Source organism: Panthera tigris, chromosome A2, assembly GCF_018350195.1.
Source record: "Panthera tigris isolate Pti1 chromosome A2, P.tigris_Pti1_mat1.1, whole genome shotgun sequence".
Lineage (NCBI taxonomy): Eukaryota > Metazoa > Chordata > Mammalia > Carnivora > Felidae > Panthera > Panthera tigris.
Genome location: NC_056661.1, coordinates 22303419 through 22318027, shown reverse-complemented (window position 1 = coordinate 22318027; position 14609 = coordinate 22303419). Strand labels below are relative to the sequence as shown.

At 40.7% G+C, this 14609-nt stretch overlaps 1 long non-coding RNA gene across 1 annotated transcript; it reads right to left on the bottom strand.

Annotated features, from left to right (window-relative positions):
• Positions 1 to 10595: 10595 nt before the first annotated feature.
• Positions 10596 to 11707, bottom strand: LOC122236676. The gene is made up of 3 exons (XR_006214851.1): positions 11547 to 11707; positions 10793 to 10941; positions 10596 to 10655 (listed from the first exon to the last, which is right to left on the bottom strand). It is a non-coding gene; the product is annotated as an uncharacterized LOC122236676 (long non-coding RNA).
• Between the last annotated feature and the right edge of the window lie 2902 nt (positions 11708 to 14609).

Here is a 14609-nt window from a genome sequence, read left to right as displayed (position 1 = left end):
TTCTTTCACTTAGGCATTTAAGGTCCTACATGTCTTTTTAAGTGGTTTTTAGCAGTTTATTTTTTTAAGTTTATTTATTTTGAGACAAAGAGAAAGAGTGTGTGTGTGGCGGGGAGGGGCAGAGAGAAAGGTGGGGGGGAAGAGAGAGAGAGAGAGAGAGAGAGAGAGAGAGAGAGATATTCACAGATCTGGGCTCTATCAGCACAGAGCCCAACGCGGGGCTCAAACTCAAACGGTGAGATCATGACCTGAACCAAAGTCAGACACTTAACCAACTGAGCCACCCAGGCACCCCTCGAGTGGTTATTAACATACCAGTATCATCTATAAAAGAAACAAACTTCTTATCTTTCATACGTTGGTTCTAATCTTTAAAAAAATCATAGAAACTGGTATTTAAATGAGTGTTTACTATATGCCAGGCACTCTGACTTTAAACATTACATATATATTTTCTCACTGGGTCTGTCCAATGACCTATGAGGTAAATACTCTCATTATCTTCATTTTACAGATGACAAGCTAAAGCATAGAGAAGTTAGTTACCTGTCCAGTCACATGCTTTTTCTTAAACAGCTTTATTGAGGTATATTTCACATGTCATAAAATTCTCTCCATTCAAGTGTACAATTCTATACTTTTTAGTTAACTTTACTAAATAGCACAAACATGACCATAATGCTCCAGGTCATTTTCATCTCCCCAGTAAGATCCCTCCTGCCCATTGGTAGTTAATCCTTGTTCATATCCTAAGCCACAGGCATCTGCTAATCTACTTTCTGTTTCTGTATTTCTGAGCATTCCATATAAATGAAATCATACCATATGTGCTTCTGGCTTCTTTCACTTAGCATAATGTTTTTTGAGGTTCACTCACAATTAGCATGTGTAAGTAGTTCATGATATTCCATTGTGTGTGTGTGTGTGTGTGTGTGTGTGTGTGTGTGTGTGTGTGCAATACATTGAATATGTACCATATTTTGTCTATCCACTCTCCAGCTAATGGACATTTTGGTTTCTCCAGTTTGGGGCTATTATGAATAACAGTTATGAACAATTGTGTGTAAGTCTTTATGTGGACTTATGTTTTCATTTTTTCTTTTATTTCTCTCTACCTACGAGTGGAATTGCATAATGGTTTTATGTTTACCTTTTCGAAACTGCTACAGGGCTCCAGGTGGCTCAGTCACTTAAGTGTCCAATTCTGGATTTTGGCTCAGGTCATGATCTCAAGGTTGGTGAGATCTGAGCTGACAGCATGGAGCCTGCTTGGGATTCTCTCTCCCTCTCTCTCTGCCCCTACCCTGCTCGTGCTCTCTCTCTCAAAATAAATAAACTAAAAAAACAAAAACAAAAACAAAAAAACACTTCCAAATTGCTTCCAAAGTAGCTGTACCATTTTACATTCCCATCCGCAGTGTGTGAGAGTTCCTGTTTCTCCACATCTTCACTAACATTTGTTACCATCTGTCTTACTTCTTACAGCCATTCTAGTGAGTGTGAAATGGGATCCCATTGTGGTTTTGATTTGCATTTCCCTATTGACTAATCATGTTCGGCATCTGTTTGTTTGTTTGTTTTTTAAGTTTATTTATCTATCCTGAGAGAGAGAGAGAGAGGTGCACTGGGCTTGAACTCACTAACTGTAAGATCATGCCCTGAGCCAAAATCAAGAGTCAGATCCTTCACTGACTGAGCCACCCAGGCACCCCGAGCATCTTTTCATGTACCTCTTGACCATTCACTTGGGGTGGGGGGAGTGTAATTTCCATGCTTATATCTTTTGCCCTTTTTTTTTTTTGATTTGGTTATTTATCTTATAATTCAATTGTTTATATGTTTGTAAATTCTTAATACAAGTCCTTAATTGGATATGTGTTTTGCCAATATTTTCTCCCAGTCTGAGTCCTGTCTTTTCATTTTCTTAATGGTGTCTTCTGAAGGGCAAAAGTTTTGAATTTTGATGAGACCTAAGTTATCAACTTTTCATTTTACTGACTATGCTTTCCTTGTATTGTACCTAAGAAATCTTTGCCTAATTCATGGTCTTGAAGATCCTCTTGTCGGTTTTTTTTTCCTAAGAATTTTATTATTTTAACTCTTCCATTTAAGTCTGTAACCCATTTTAAATTAATTTTTGTGTATGGTATGAGGTGAAAGTCTAAGCTTATCTACTTATCCCAGCACTTTTTGTTGAACAGACTATCCATTCCCCAATAAATTACCTTGGCATTTGTTAAAAACAAAATCAATTGACTAGATATAGAAATATATTTCTGGGCTCTTAATTCTATTCCTTTGATTTACAGATCTATCCTTGTGACAATATCAGAGTGTATATAAGTGCAGCTTAGTAGTAAGTTTTGAAACTGGGAGATGAAAATCCTTCAATTTTATTCTTCTTTTCCAAAATTGCTTTGGCTAGTCTAAGTATTTCCATATAAAGTTTAGGATCCCTTTGTCAATTTTACCCCAAAAAAGTATGCTGGAATTTTGACAAGAATTGCACTGAATCTACAAATCAATTTGGAGATAACCAACATCTTAACAGTATTGTGTCTTCCAATCCATGGACATGAAATATCTATTTACTTAAATCTTCTTTAATTTTTCCTCAGCAAAATTTTATTATTTTCAGCATACAACTCTTGGATTTCTTTTTAAAAATTTATTCCTATGTATTTTACTATTTTTGATGCTATTGTGAATGGATTACATATATGTGTGTGTGTGTGTGTGTGTGTATAATTTTTTTAGAAAAAGAGCACGTGAGACAGTGGGAGAGAGGGGCAGAGAGAATCTTAAGCAGTCTCCATGCTCAGCCCGGAGCCCAACATGACACTTGATCCCACGATCCTGGGATCATGACCTGAGCCCAAATTAAGAGTAGGCCATTCAACTGAATGATCCACACATGCACCCCTGGAATTATATTCTTAATTTCATTTTTGGATTGCACATTGCTTATATACACAAATACAATTGATTTCTGTATATTGATCCTGTATCCTACAATCTTGCTGAACTTGTTTATTAGTTCTGTGTGTGAGTGTGTGTGTGTGTGTGTGGTATATGTGTAGGTGCTTCAGAATATTCTATACACAGGGTCATAACATCTGTAAATCAAAAGTTTTACTTCTTCCTTTCTAATCTGTATGCCTTTTATTTTTCTTGCCTGATTTCACTGGCTAGAATCTCCAATATATTGTTGAATAAAAAAAGGTGACAATAGATAACAGTGCTTTGGTCTTCATGTTAGGAGGAAAGTATTCAGTCTTTCACCATTAAGTGAGATTTTTCACAGATGCCCTTTACCAGCTTGAAGAAGTTCCCTTATATTCCAAGTTTTTGTTTTTAAATCACAAATGTGTACTGAATATTGGCAAATGCTTTTTCTGTGTCTACTGAGATGATCGTGTGGTTTTTGGTGTATTATCTTGGTTGGTTTTTATTTTATTTTTAATTTTATTTTTTAAAATTTACATCCAAATTAGTTAGCATATAGTGCAACAATGATTTCAGGAGTAGATTCCTTAGTGCCCCTACCCATTTACCCCATCCCCCCTCCCACAACCCCTCCAGTAACCCTCAGTTTGTCCTCCGAATTTATGAGTCTCTTCTGTTTTGTCCCCCTCCCTGTTTTTATGTTATTTTTGTTTCCCTTCCCTTATGCTCATCTGTTTTGTCTCTTAAAGTCCTCATATAAGTGGAGTCATTTGATTTTTGTCTTTCTCTGACTGACTAATTTCACTTAGCATAATACCCTCCAGTTCCACCCACGTAGCTGCAAATGGCAAGATTTCATTCTTTTTGATTGCCGAGTAATACTCCATTGTGTGTGTGTGTGTGTGTGTGTCTATATATATATATATATATATATATATATATATATACCCCACATCTTCTTTATCCATTCATCCATCGATGGACATTTGGGCTCTTTCCATACTTTGGCTATTGTTGATAGGGCTGCTATAAACATGGGGGTGCATGTGTCCCTTCGAAACAGCACACCTGTATCCCATGGATAAATGCCTAGTAGTGCAATTGCTGGGTTGTAGGGTAGTTCTAGTTTTTTGAAGAACCTCCATACTGTTTTCCAGAGTGGCTGCGCCAGCCTGCATTCCCATATCTTGGTTGATTTTTAGTTGTTAAACCAACCTTGCGTTTCTGGATAAATCCTACTTGATCATGCTGTATAATCTTTTTGGTATATTGTTGGATTCTGCTAATATTTTGTTGAGGACTTTCACGTCTGTATTTATGTGGGGTATTGATCTTTAGTTTTCCTTTCTTACGATGTCTTTTTCTAGCCACCGCATCTGTATGATACTGGTCTCACAGAGTGAGTTGGGAGAATTTTTTGGAAGAATTTGTGCGATATTGGGATTATTTCTTCTGTAAACAGTAACATTTAATAAAATTCACCAGTGAAACCATCTGGCCCAGGACTTTTTTGTGTGTGTAAAGATTTTTAATTACTAATTCAATTTCTTACTTATTAAAGGTCTGTTTAATTTTTAAAATGTCTTCTTCAGTCAGTTTCAGTAGTTTGTATCTAAGAACTTGTCCATTTCATGCAAGTTATGAAATTTATTTGTATAAAATTGACCCTCAAACTCACATGATTTTAAGGACTGGATCTCGGATTTAAACAAAAGGAGGTCTAATTCACACCCCTCATGCAAGGCCCTATAGCTCAGGGGTTAGAGCACTGGTCTTGTAATTCACACCCCAACCTTTACTGTTATGCATACTGCCTCCCATTCATTTATTATTCAGTATGCTGTTGCAGAAACCAGGCATCAAATGGCAGGCACAATGATGCTAATTCAGTCCAGTCCCCAGAAGTTGTAGCAATGACATGACCCATCTACCAGGGACATGATTTTCAAAATAAATTGGAACATATATTTTACAAATGCGTCCTCCTGATTTTAAAACTCTTCCTGGGTGTTCCCAGATGTGACTTCTTGACCATTTGTGCTCCGGGGTCAAAAGGCCCCCAAATCCTTCGGGTCCATACAACCAATGAGTGACATTGAACAGGAGCAGACTACAAACATAATATGTACAATAGAGAGCATTCTCTGCGATGGGGACTTTTCATGGGCAGTCTATGATCCAATTAAAAAATTTTTCTAATGTTTACTTATTTTTGAGAGAGATACAGACAGAGTGTGAGCGGGGAGGGGCAGAGAGAGAGGGAGACACAGAATCTGAAGCAGGCTCTAGGCTCTGAGCTGTCAGCACAGAGCCTGATGTGGGGCTCAAACTCACGAACCTTGAGATCATGACCTGAGCTAAAGTGGACATTCAACCGACTGTGCCACCCAGGCGCCCCATGATCCAATTTTTAGTAGTTTTGTGCATTCCTGTTAGCCTAAATGGAAAACCATACTTGTGAATAAATAGAAAAATATGAATTCCAGAATTTTATGGTTAAGACCTTAGTGGTAATCTAAGCTAACTCCATTCTTCCTAGGTAAAGAGAACAGGAACTCTAAGTAGCTTTGGCCAGGGTCACCGAGGCACTGGATGACAAGGTCTTCATTGAGATGTGGTCAGGTTGGTTGAAGAACAGATGTATAGAGGAGAAAAATAAAAGACAAGGAAAGTTGTTCAGGATGGCACGGTGATTTTCTTGGTGCATCAACAATATCTTTCAACTCTGTGATGACTTAAAAATAACTATAGAAATATTTAAAAATTTCAAATGTATAGTATTAATATTTTCAGATTAAGAAATCTGTGCATTTTTGGCCTTTTATGTGTTTATAATGTTTAAAAGAATTTGGTCTAATGAGGCAAGAGGTCATCCTTGTGATTCTAATTTTATTTTTTTTTAACATTTTATTTATTTTTGAGACAGAGAGAGAGAGAGAGAGAGCATGAACAGGGGAGGGTCAGAGAAAGAGGGAGACACAGAATCTGAAACAGGCTCCAGGCTCTGAGCTGTCAGCACAGAGCCCGACGCAGGGCTCGAACCCACGGACCGCGAGATCATGACCTGAGCCGAAGTCGGACGCTCAACCGACTGAGCCACCCAGGCGCCTCATGATTCTAATTTTAAATGTGGACTTGATTTAGACTTGTGGTTTTAAGTTCAAATCATAGTAAGTTTATTATGGAACTGAATAATTTAATAGAACTGAAGGCTTACCATATTTATAAGTTTGATGTATTAGATTTATGAGAGTTATGTGAGTATTCAGGAAGGTTTTGTTAAGTCAGACAGTTACAGTACTTAAAAGGAAATTTAATATATTAAATTTATAAAAGCAGTTTAAAAGGAAATTAACCAAGTTTGTAAATAGGACCAAGCATTAATCAAAGATCCCTTAAAAGTGACTTTCTGGGTTTACAAGCAAAATAATAAGATTTACAATATAAACTTAAAAGCCTATGAAATACGAAGTTTTTTTTAATTCTAACTTCAATATACGAAAGATTAATTTAAAAATCAACGTTACGAATAATCTCTTTTGTGCACAAAAACTACCATTGAGGACCTTAAAAATCACATTTCACAAACAGAAGCAGTATATCTCTTGTTTTAGATATGCTGTCATTCAACAGGCATGTATGAAGTGCCTACTGTGTACCAGACACTATGCTGGGTGCCAGAGACTGAGGAGCTCACAGACTCTTCAGGGCAGTGCTCACACGAAGATTGTAAAGCCAACCTGTACAGGTATTAGGCAGGCAACCAAAAGTAGTGAGTTGCTTAGCATTCTCCATAAAATAAAGCCCTGCTGCTACAGGGCCCTTTTGATACAGTAGAACACAACAAATATAGGGATCAACGTTTGGCTTTTGAGTTTCAAGAGCATCTCCTTAAGTTAGTCAAAAGACTTGCAAGAATATACGGTAGGGAATGGCTTATCCTGTCCAACAGCGCTCCCCCTCCCCTGCTCCAGGTTAGATCAAAATTCCCCAGACTTGGAGGGACAGAGCAAGTGGGAAAGAGGGGAAGGAAAAAAAAAAAAAGATACCGATACATCCCTTGAGAAGGGTCCCTACACCCTGTTTCTCTGGCCAAATTCCTGTGAAGAAGAGGACAGGTTTCTCCCAGATAACTTCGAACATTTGAGAAAGGGAGAGCAATGCCCTTGTCCTCAGGGAGCCCAATAGGTCGCAAGACCCAGATGTCCCCAGGGCTTGTGTGGTGAGATTTGTCTGGACAGCGCGATCCTTACCAAGTGGCTTGGGAACGGCAACATGATCCCAGGTGACCCTGAAGGGCACAGAAGTGGAATCTCCCCAGGCAAGCGCGAGGCTGGAGTACTGGCACTGTGCCGAGCATCCTCCACCCTATCTCATCCCACCCTGATGACGGATGGCCCTAGGAAGGAGGCAGTCTTGGGATCTGTACTGGATGCTTGAAGAAACCAAGGTTCTGAATTAAATGACATGCTCAAGGACACACAGCTCGGCAGGCAGTGTTGGAACGAGGACTGGAATGCATCCTTCTAACTCACATGTTATGTTGCTCTCCATTAAATTATATATAATACCTATCAGCTTTCTTGAGAGATGGATGAGGTGGAGACCTGTCTTCATCCCTTGTAGCACGCAGAGAATGGCAGCAAGCCAAAGGCAAGAACCTCAGCAGAGAAAAAGATAATTCAGGCCCTGACTCAGCATTGTTCTTGATGACAGTTAAGCTAATGGAAGCTACAAAACAAAGCCAAGAAAATTCTTTTTTTCTCCATTTGCTGAATAGGATCTGGCTGTTTGGGGGTCACTGGAAGGCTCTGGGATGTATCGTTAGCAGTGAGCCCCACGCTGGCCTGGTGCCCTTCTCAGCGTCCCACCCCACAATCTGCCTATTTGTACAGGAAGAACCCTGCAGGAGGGGAGGGAGGGATTTACCTTAAAGATGGTCATTTTTGAGTACATTGCTAAGAGAAAGAACAATTACAAATAGCACATACAGTAGGATGCAGTTTTGTCTACTGTATGTGTGTGAATGCATTTGCATGGAGAATGGGTTCTCTCTGGGCAGTAGAATGCTAGGTCATTCCATTAGCTTCAGGGCCCTAGTGCTAGGTGGTTAAGGTACAAGTCCCTGTGCCAGCTGGACTGGGTCTGAATCCTCACTCTGCCTCTTACTGGCCGTGGGACATTGGGTGAAGTGACCGAAACTCTCAGAGTCTCAGGTTGTTCATCTGTGAAATAAGGGGACTAGCGGCACTCCCCTCATGGGGCTGTTATGAGGATTCTATCAGTTGTCCCTGAACTGTGCTCAGCGAATTGTTTGGCACATGGCAAACGTGTTATCATATGGGAAGAATTCCTCCCCCTTCTGCCAGAGGTGATAACCCAGCTTCCTGGTTTCATATCTACCTTACAGACCACCTGACCTAACCTCCTACGGATCTGGAGTCCCAGGGCTGAGGTGGCGAAGCTCAGACCAGAGCCCAGGGCGCCAGCCACCATTCCTGCCTCCCTCCAGCCCTTCAGGGACTTTTCTCCCCGGAGCATCTTCTGTGCCTCAGAGTGTCTCCCTTGTCGCTTGTCAGTCCTCTCAGGTTGTGTGTGTTCAGACAAGGAGAATCTGGCTGTAAACAGCTATGTCAAGGAAATCCAAACAAACCCTGTCAGATACTCCTAATCTTAAAGGAATTCTGTGTTCCGCCTAATTCAGAGAGTTGACAACATAGACTCTGAAGAACTACAGAAACTATTGCATTGTTTTAAGAATCATGCCACAAATGTATATTCTAAAGAGAAATATTATATCAGATAGAGAATAAATGGAATCTAGATACAGCAAGACAGAAATTTATCTCAATGTGAAGTTTTTTTACTTTGAGTCACATGGCTGTTAGACAAGGAGAAACAGAACTCTGTGAGACCAATTTCAGGGATCTTGTATAAAACATTCTTTGAACGTGTGCCCCAGCAGAGGGGTTGAGAGAAAACAGGACAAGACTGAAGATGACTTGAAGTTCTTAAGAACAGAAGTCTGAGGGCTATGGAAGTAGACAGACTTTGGTTTAAACACCTTCTGCTCTACTTGCTGTGTAACCAAGGGCAAGTAACCTAACCTCTCTGAGTCTTGGTTTCCTTACCTGAACGATGAGAACAATCCCTAACTCACAGAGTGAATGTAAGAATTATAAAAAATGGGGTACTTGGGTGGCTCAGTCGGTTGAGAGTCTGACTTCAGCTCAGGTCATGACCTCACGGTTTGTGAGTTTGAGCCCCATGTTGGGCTCTGTGCTGACAGCTCAGAGCCTGGAGCCTGCTTCGGATTCTGTGTCTCCCTCTCTGCCTTCCCCCTGCTCATGCTCTGTCTCTCTCTCTCTCAAAAATAAATAAACATTTAAAAAAATTATAAAAAATAATATATATATGAGAGTCCCTTCCTTACTTAGAAAACTACATCCTAAAATCAATCAGCAATTTCTGTTTAAGGCTTATGAATTTTATTTCATGAGGAGTTGGCTCTGAGGGAAAGGAATATATGCAAAACTTGGAAGCTGAAACTATCCAGACAGGATTGAAATCCTATCTCTGCCATTCACTTCCTTGTAACCTTGGACAAGTTGCCTCGGTTTCCTCAAGCGTACACTGGGACTCATCATAGTAACTCAAAGGGGTTGAGGATAAAGCTTGTAAAGATTTGGCATGACCCCTAACATTCTAAAAATGTTGGCTATTTATTTTTGGGTTTGTTTTCATTTCCCTAAGAATTATTCATATAATTGCCTTGTACCTTTCTTTCAACGTATGCCTAAATTCATAGCCACAGATTTTCCATTTCACAGCATGGCACATTTCCACTGCAACAATTTAATCCATATAAAACTTGGACAAAAAAAATATGGAAATGTTTACTTAGATAGACCTGAGAAACTGACATGAAAATAATAGAGCAAAATAGTTTCTCCACTTTAAAAGCACCTGACCCAGTCTAAGACAGCTCAAAGGGTCCATCTGCAGACTAAAATGAAGAGATCACAAATATGTCCAGTAGAAAATTACTACTCAGTCTGCTCAGAGAGTCTATAAAGCCCCTGGCAGCCCAATTAAGTGTGGTGAGGAGGGAATGAATGTTTGTTAAGTAGCTGCTAGGTGTCAAGGGCTACACTTCTCTCCTCTGCCTTATCAATCATATTGCCACATCCAGCCACATCACAACTAATGCCGGGCACACTGGGGTTCTTTGTTCTCTTTTGTTCTTTTTAAACATTTCTTTCAACACTTAACAGAGCCTAACTCATCAATTCCTCTCAATAACCCTTCAAAGTAGGATTTATCATCATCTATTAAACAGAGAACTGAGGCACAGAGAAGTTACATAGATCTGCCCTAGGTCACACAACTAATAAGTAACAGAGGCAAAATTTAACCCCAGCACTAAATTATACTGTCATGTTAATCATGAAGCTGTGCCACCCAAGTGAATCAGCAATGGGTTGACCACTCTGTGAGAATACTGTATGTTAGACTGCTACAGTGATTATCATACATCTTGGCTGAGGTTTTCTCTTTTGGGAAGGGGGGGGTGGTGCAACGGAGATCTCGCCATTTAAATATTACTATTATTGAATTAGGGAATACATTCATGTAGTTCAAAATTCAGAAGGCACAAAAGGTATGCAATAAGTGTCTTCTATCTCTGTCCATGCAGTGAGCATTTTGCCCTGGAAAAAAACAATGCTATTAGTTTCTTGGATATCTTTCCAGAAATTTCTCATGCATATACAAGCAGATAAATACACACACAGACACACACACACACACACACACACACAGATATTCGAGGTAACATATTACCCACACATTTCTGCACCTTGCTCCTCTCCTGGGACACTGGGAGACCACCCCATACATACAGCTTCCTCGTTGCCTGTGAGGGCTGCCAAATTTTCCATTGTGTGATACATCCTTTATTGGATATTTAGGTTGCTTCCAATCTTTTGCTGTTACCTATAATGCAGCCATGAATAATTCTGTCTATAGATCATTTTTCATGTTTGCGAGTACATCTGATAACATCCTAGAAGTGGAATTGCTGGGTTAAACACTACGTGTTTTGGATAGATATTCTCATCTTCCCCTCGACAAAGATCACCCAAATTTCAAAATATGTGATCCCTGTCATTCTTATTTATGAGCATGTGAATCTGTTTGATTCAAGCGTCTTTAAAAATTCACCTGCTCATCTGCATGACCTGAGATGCTGATGCTGATAAAATTTTCAACCATAGCTCATGATTTCAAATTTTTATGTTCATCAAAAGGCCATTTCCCACTGATGGGCTACAAAATGAAGGTTCAAAAGTGAAACGTACAATTTTTATATCAACAATATACTGCTTTTATCTGCTTCACGTGTTGGGGTACTGCTCAGGCACCAGCTACGGTTATGCAGACAACAATGCACACGGCACCCCCTGGAGTTGTGCGCAACTCTACATGCAACCTGGGCTCTGCCTGAGATTTCATTTAGAAGTACAGAGGAGGAGGTGTTCCACTTAGTGTAAAACGTGTTTGAGACCCCCTCCCGTCCCACGTTAGATACAGAGAGTTACCTTATGAATGCTGCTGGGTGCTAATAATGGTGGCTGAATCCCAGTACTCCTAAGAGCTTGCATACTTTTCAGGACATTTTTACAGCAATCTCAGATGACCCAGCTGAAATGACACTTTAAACTTTGCACCGAAAGGAAGGCCAGATATGTCAGCGGCATCTTGTCCTTGTCCAAGAGCAGAACACAGAGTAATCACCGGCCTACCAGCTTTTGACCCCTGGATGTCAAATTATCACCCATGGGAAGTTGGATAATGGTACCCAGGGAGCCCTGTCTTGGAGATGGAGGGGGTCAGCCTAGTGGAGCTAAGCTTCATTCAATTTAGATACATTCACAAGTGTTTATCACTCATCCTGTGAGATACACAGAATTAGCTGTGTTTTGCTTTCCATTGAGCATCCCGATACCCTAAATTAGATTTGAGATCAAACTGATATTCACGGGCCTGGCCTGCGGAGGCTGGATGTTCAGGGAATAGGAAGGATCTTTTATACCACCAGCAGGATGGCTTGGCAACTGGGGTGTTGGAAATGAAATGCTGCGGAGGCTGCCTTGTTCACTCCTCCCTTATCTCTGGCATCTTATCTTTGCCTTCACAGAAGAGTGACCACAAAGGAGGTGCCAGGAGGAGGAAGGATGTTAAAGCACTGTGGATGGAGAAGGATCGTGTCTAATCCCCAGCAGCCGCAAGAGCTCAGCTCTGGTGATAAAAAGATCTAGCAGTAATCCAACCTCTCAACAAAGAGGCTTAATATCCTGAGGGGTGAGATCCACCTAGCCTCGCAGAGTCATCAGCTGATTTAAGCCAGCCAGGTTTTTTACAGATAGAGTAAGTGACTGTAAACTCCCCTCTGCTTGGGTTTCCAGGACTGATGGCATTTTAAGAGAGTGAATGAATGAGGTAACTTACTCTCTGGCCTGATTTTATGTGATTTTCATATCTTAAAGATACAGTTTATTAAATAAACGAATTACGCTCACTGTGCTGCTAACCTAAATGCAGACATTTCTCTATAAAGTCTGGAAGCCAGTCACAGTCTACCAGTCATTTCCTCTCATTTGTTGTGTAGTGTGGTGACACCTAGTGGGAGAAAGAGGGGCAGCACCCAAGCAGGAACCTGACAAAATTTGTATTTTGGGTAACTATTTCCATGAAGGTTATAGACACTGCACCTTGGGGTGGGCGGGGCCACCAGGTCCAATTTAAAAGTTCTTGTTTGTTCCCTCCACTGCCTATAACAAATGTAGCCTTATCTCCTTTTAAAATCTTTGTGATCTGGGGCGCCTGGGTGGCTCAGTTGGTTAAGCTTCTGACTGCGGCTCAGGTCATGATTTCACAGTTTGTGAGTTCAAGTCCCACGTCGGGCTCTGTGCTGACAGCTCAGAGTCTAGAGCCTGCTTCTGATTCTGTGTCTCCTCTCTCTCTGCCCCTCCCACACTCATGCTCTGTCTCAGAAATAAACATTAAAAAAAAAAGTTTTAAAATCTTTGTGACCTAAATAAGGCAAAGAGGGAAGACATTAGTAAGCCCTGTTCTGTCCAAAACACTTCTCCCACAGAAATGACATTTGTTTTAGGCCCAGGAGAAGCCCAAATACAGCCATTCAAGGACTGGAATGCCTAAAGCAGTTAAATCAAGCAGCCTCACAGCTGGCCAGGGTGCTTTAAGAATAGGCGGGCTAGGAAACAGCCTATTTAGTCTCATACTAGGGAAGCTGGAAAGGCTTCTCTGTCTCCCAAATGTTTACTTCTTCACCCATATCACTACCTGGATTTCCATCTCTTTGTAGCTCATTCCATTGACACTGGAAAACTTTCTGCAGTGCTTCATAACATGCTAAGTGCAAATGACCCTGACATGGGTAATAGCTTGCTAACATTCTGAGGAAGGAAGGGAAATTAAAGCTGAGACCAAACGACTTATAAAGAAGCTAGAAGGGGAATTTATACATTGAGTCAAATTGGATGACTTCAAGAGTTCTTTGTATGGTTACAGCAACTAGCTGAGGTCTAGATCCTGATGAAAATGGACCAAACACAGTTGTGGGGAAAAGAATAAAGCCTTGGGGAATGAGAATTAAAATGAGAAGAAAGGGGAACCCCTGCGTGGCTCAGTTAAGCATCCTAGCTCAGGTCATTATCTCATGGTCATGAGATCGAGCCCCACATCAGGCTCCATGCCTGCTTAAGATTCTCTCTCTCATAAAAAAAAAAAAAAAAAAAAAAAAAAAAAAAAAAGATATTCTCTCTCTCTCTGTCTCTCTCTCCCTTTCACCCTCCCCTGCTCAAGGGCACACAGTCTATTTGTTTGTTTATTTACTTATTTATAAAATGAAGGGAAAGGTAGGAGGAACCCAAGACCCTTTGTCACCTCCAGACTGTGGTTATTCACAGCAGTTCTAACACCAAATGCATGGTGTCTTTTCAACACTTCTCCAGCTCTCTGCATCCAATTCAATTCTAACACTATCTACCTGGAGACAGCATCAGACCCCACAGGTAAACGGCTCAGTCCTGCAAGACTGCCCCCACTTCAGATGCCAGTCACAAGTCCTGTGTTTTCACTTCCAACCAACTGGCAACACATTCAGGGGTTCCCACAACCTCTTCTCAGTTTCGGTGACTCACCAGAACGTCTCACAGAACTCAGGAAACACTTTTCTTACTATTACCAGCTCATTATAAAGGATATTATAAAGGATACAGCCTTTTTAATATATTATAAATGAACAGCCAGATAAAGGGGTACATATGACCAGGTCTAGAAGGGTCTGGAGCACAGGAGCTCCTGTCCCATGGAGTTGGGGCATGCCACCCTCCCAGCATGCAGGCGGATTCACTGAACCCCATCTTTTAGGGAGTTTATGGAGGTTCTAATACATAGGCACAACTAATTAATCAATTGTTGGCTATCATTGGCCATCAGTAATTGTGCTCAATTATTTAGCCCCTGTCATCTCCCCAGAGATCAGGGAATGGGACTAAAAGCTCCAATCTTCACATCATGCCTAGTATTTCTGGGGGTGATGACCAGCTCTCATCCCAGTAGGATCTAAGAGCCCC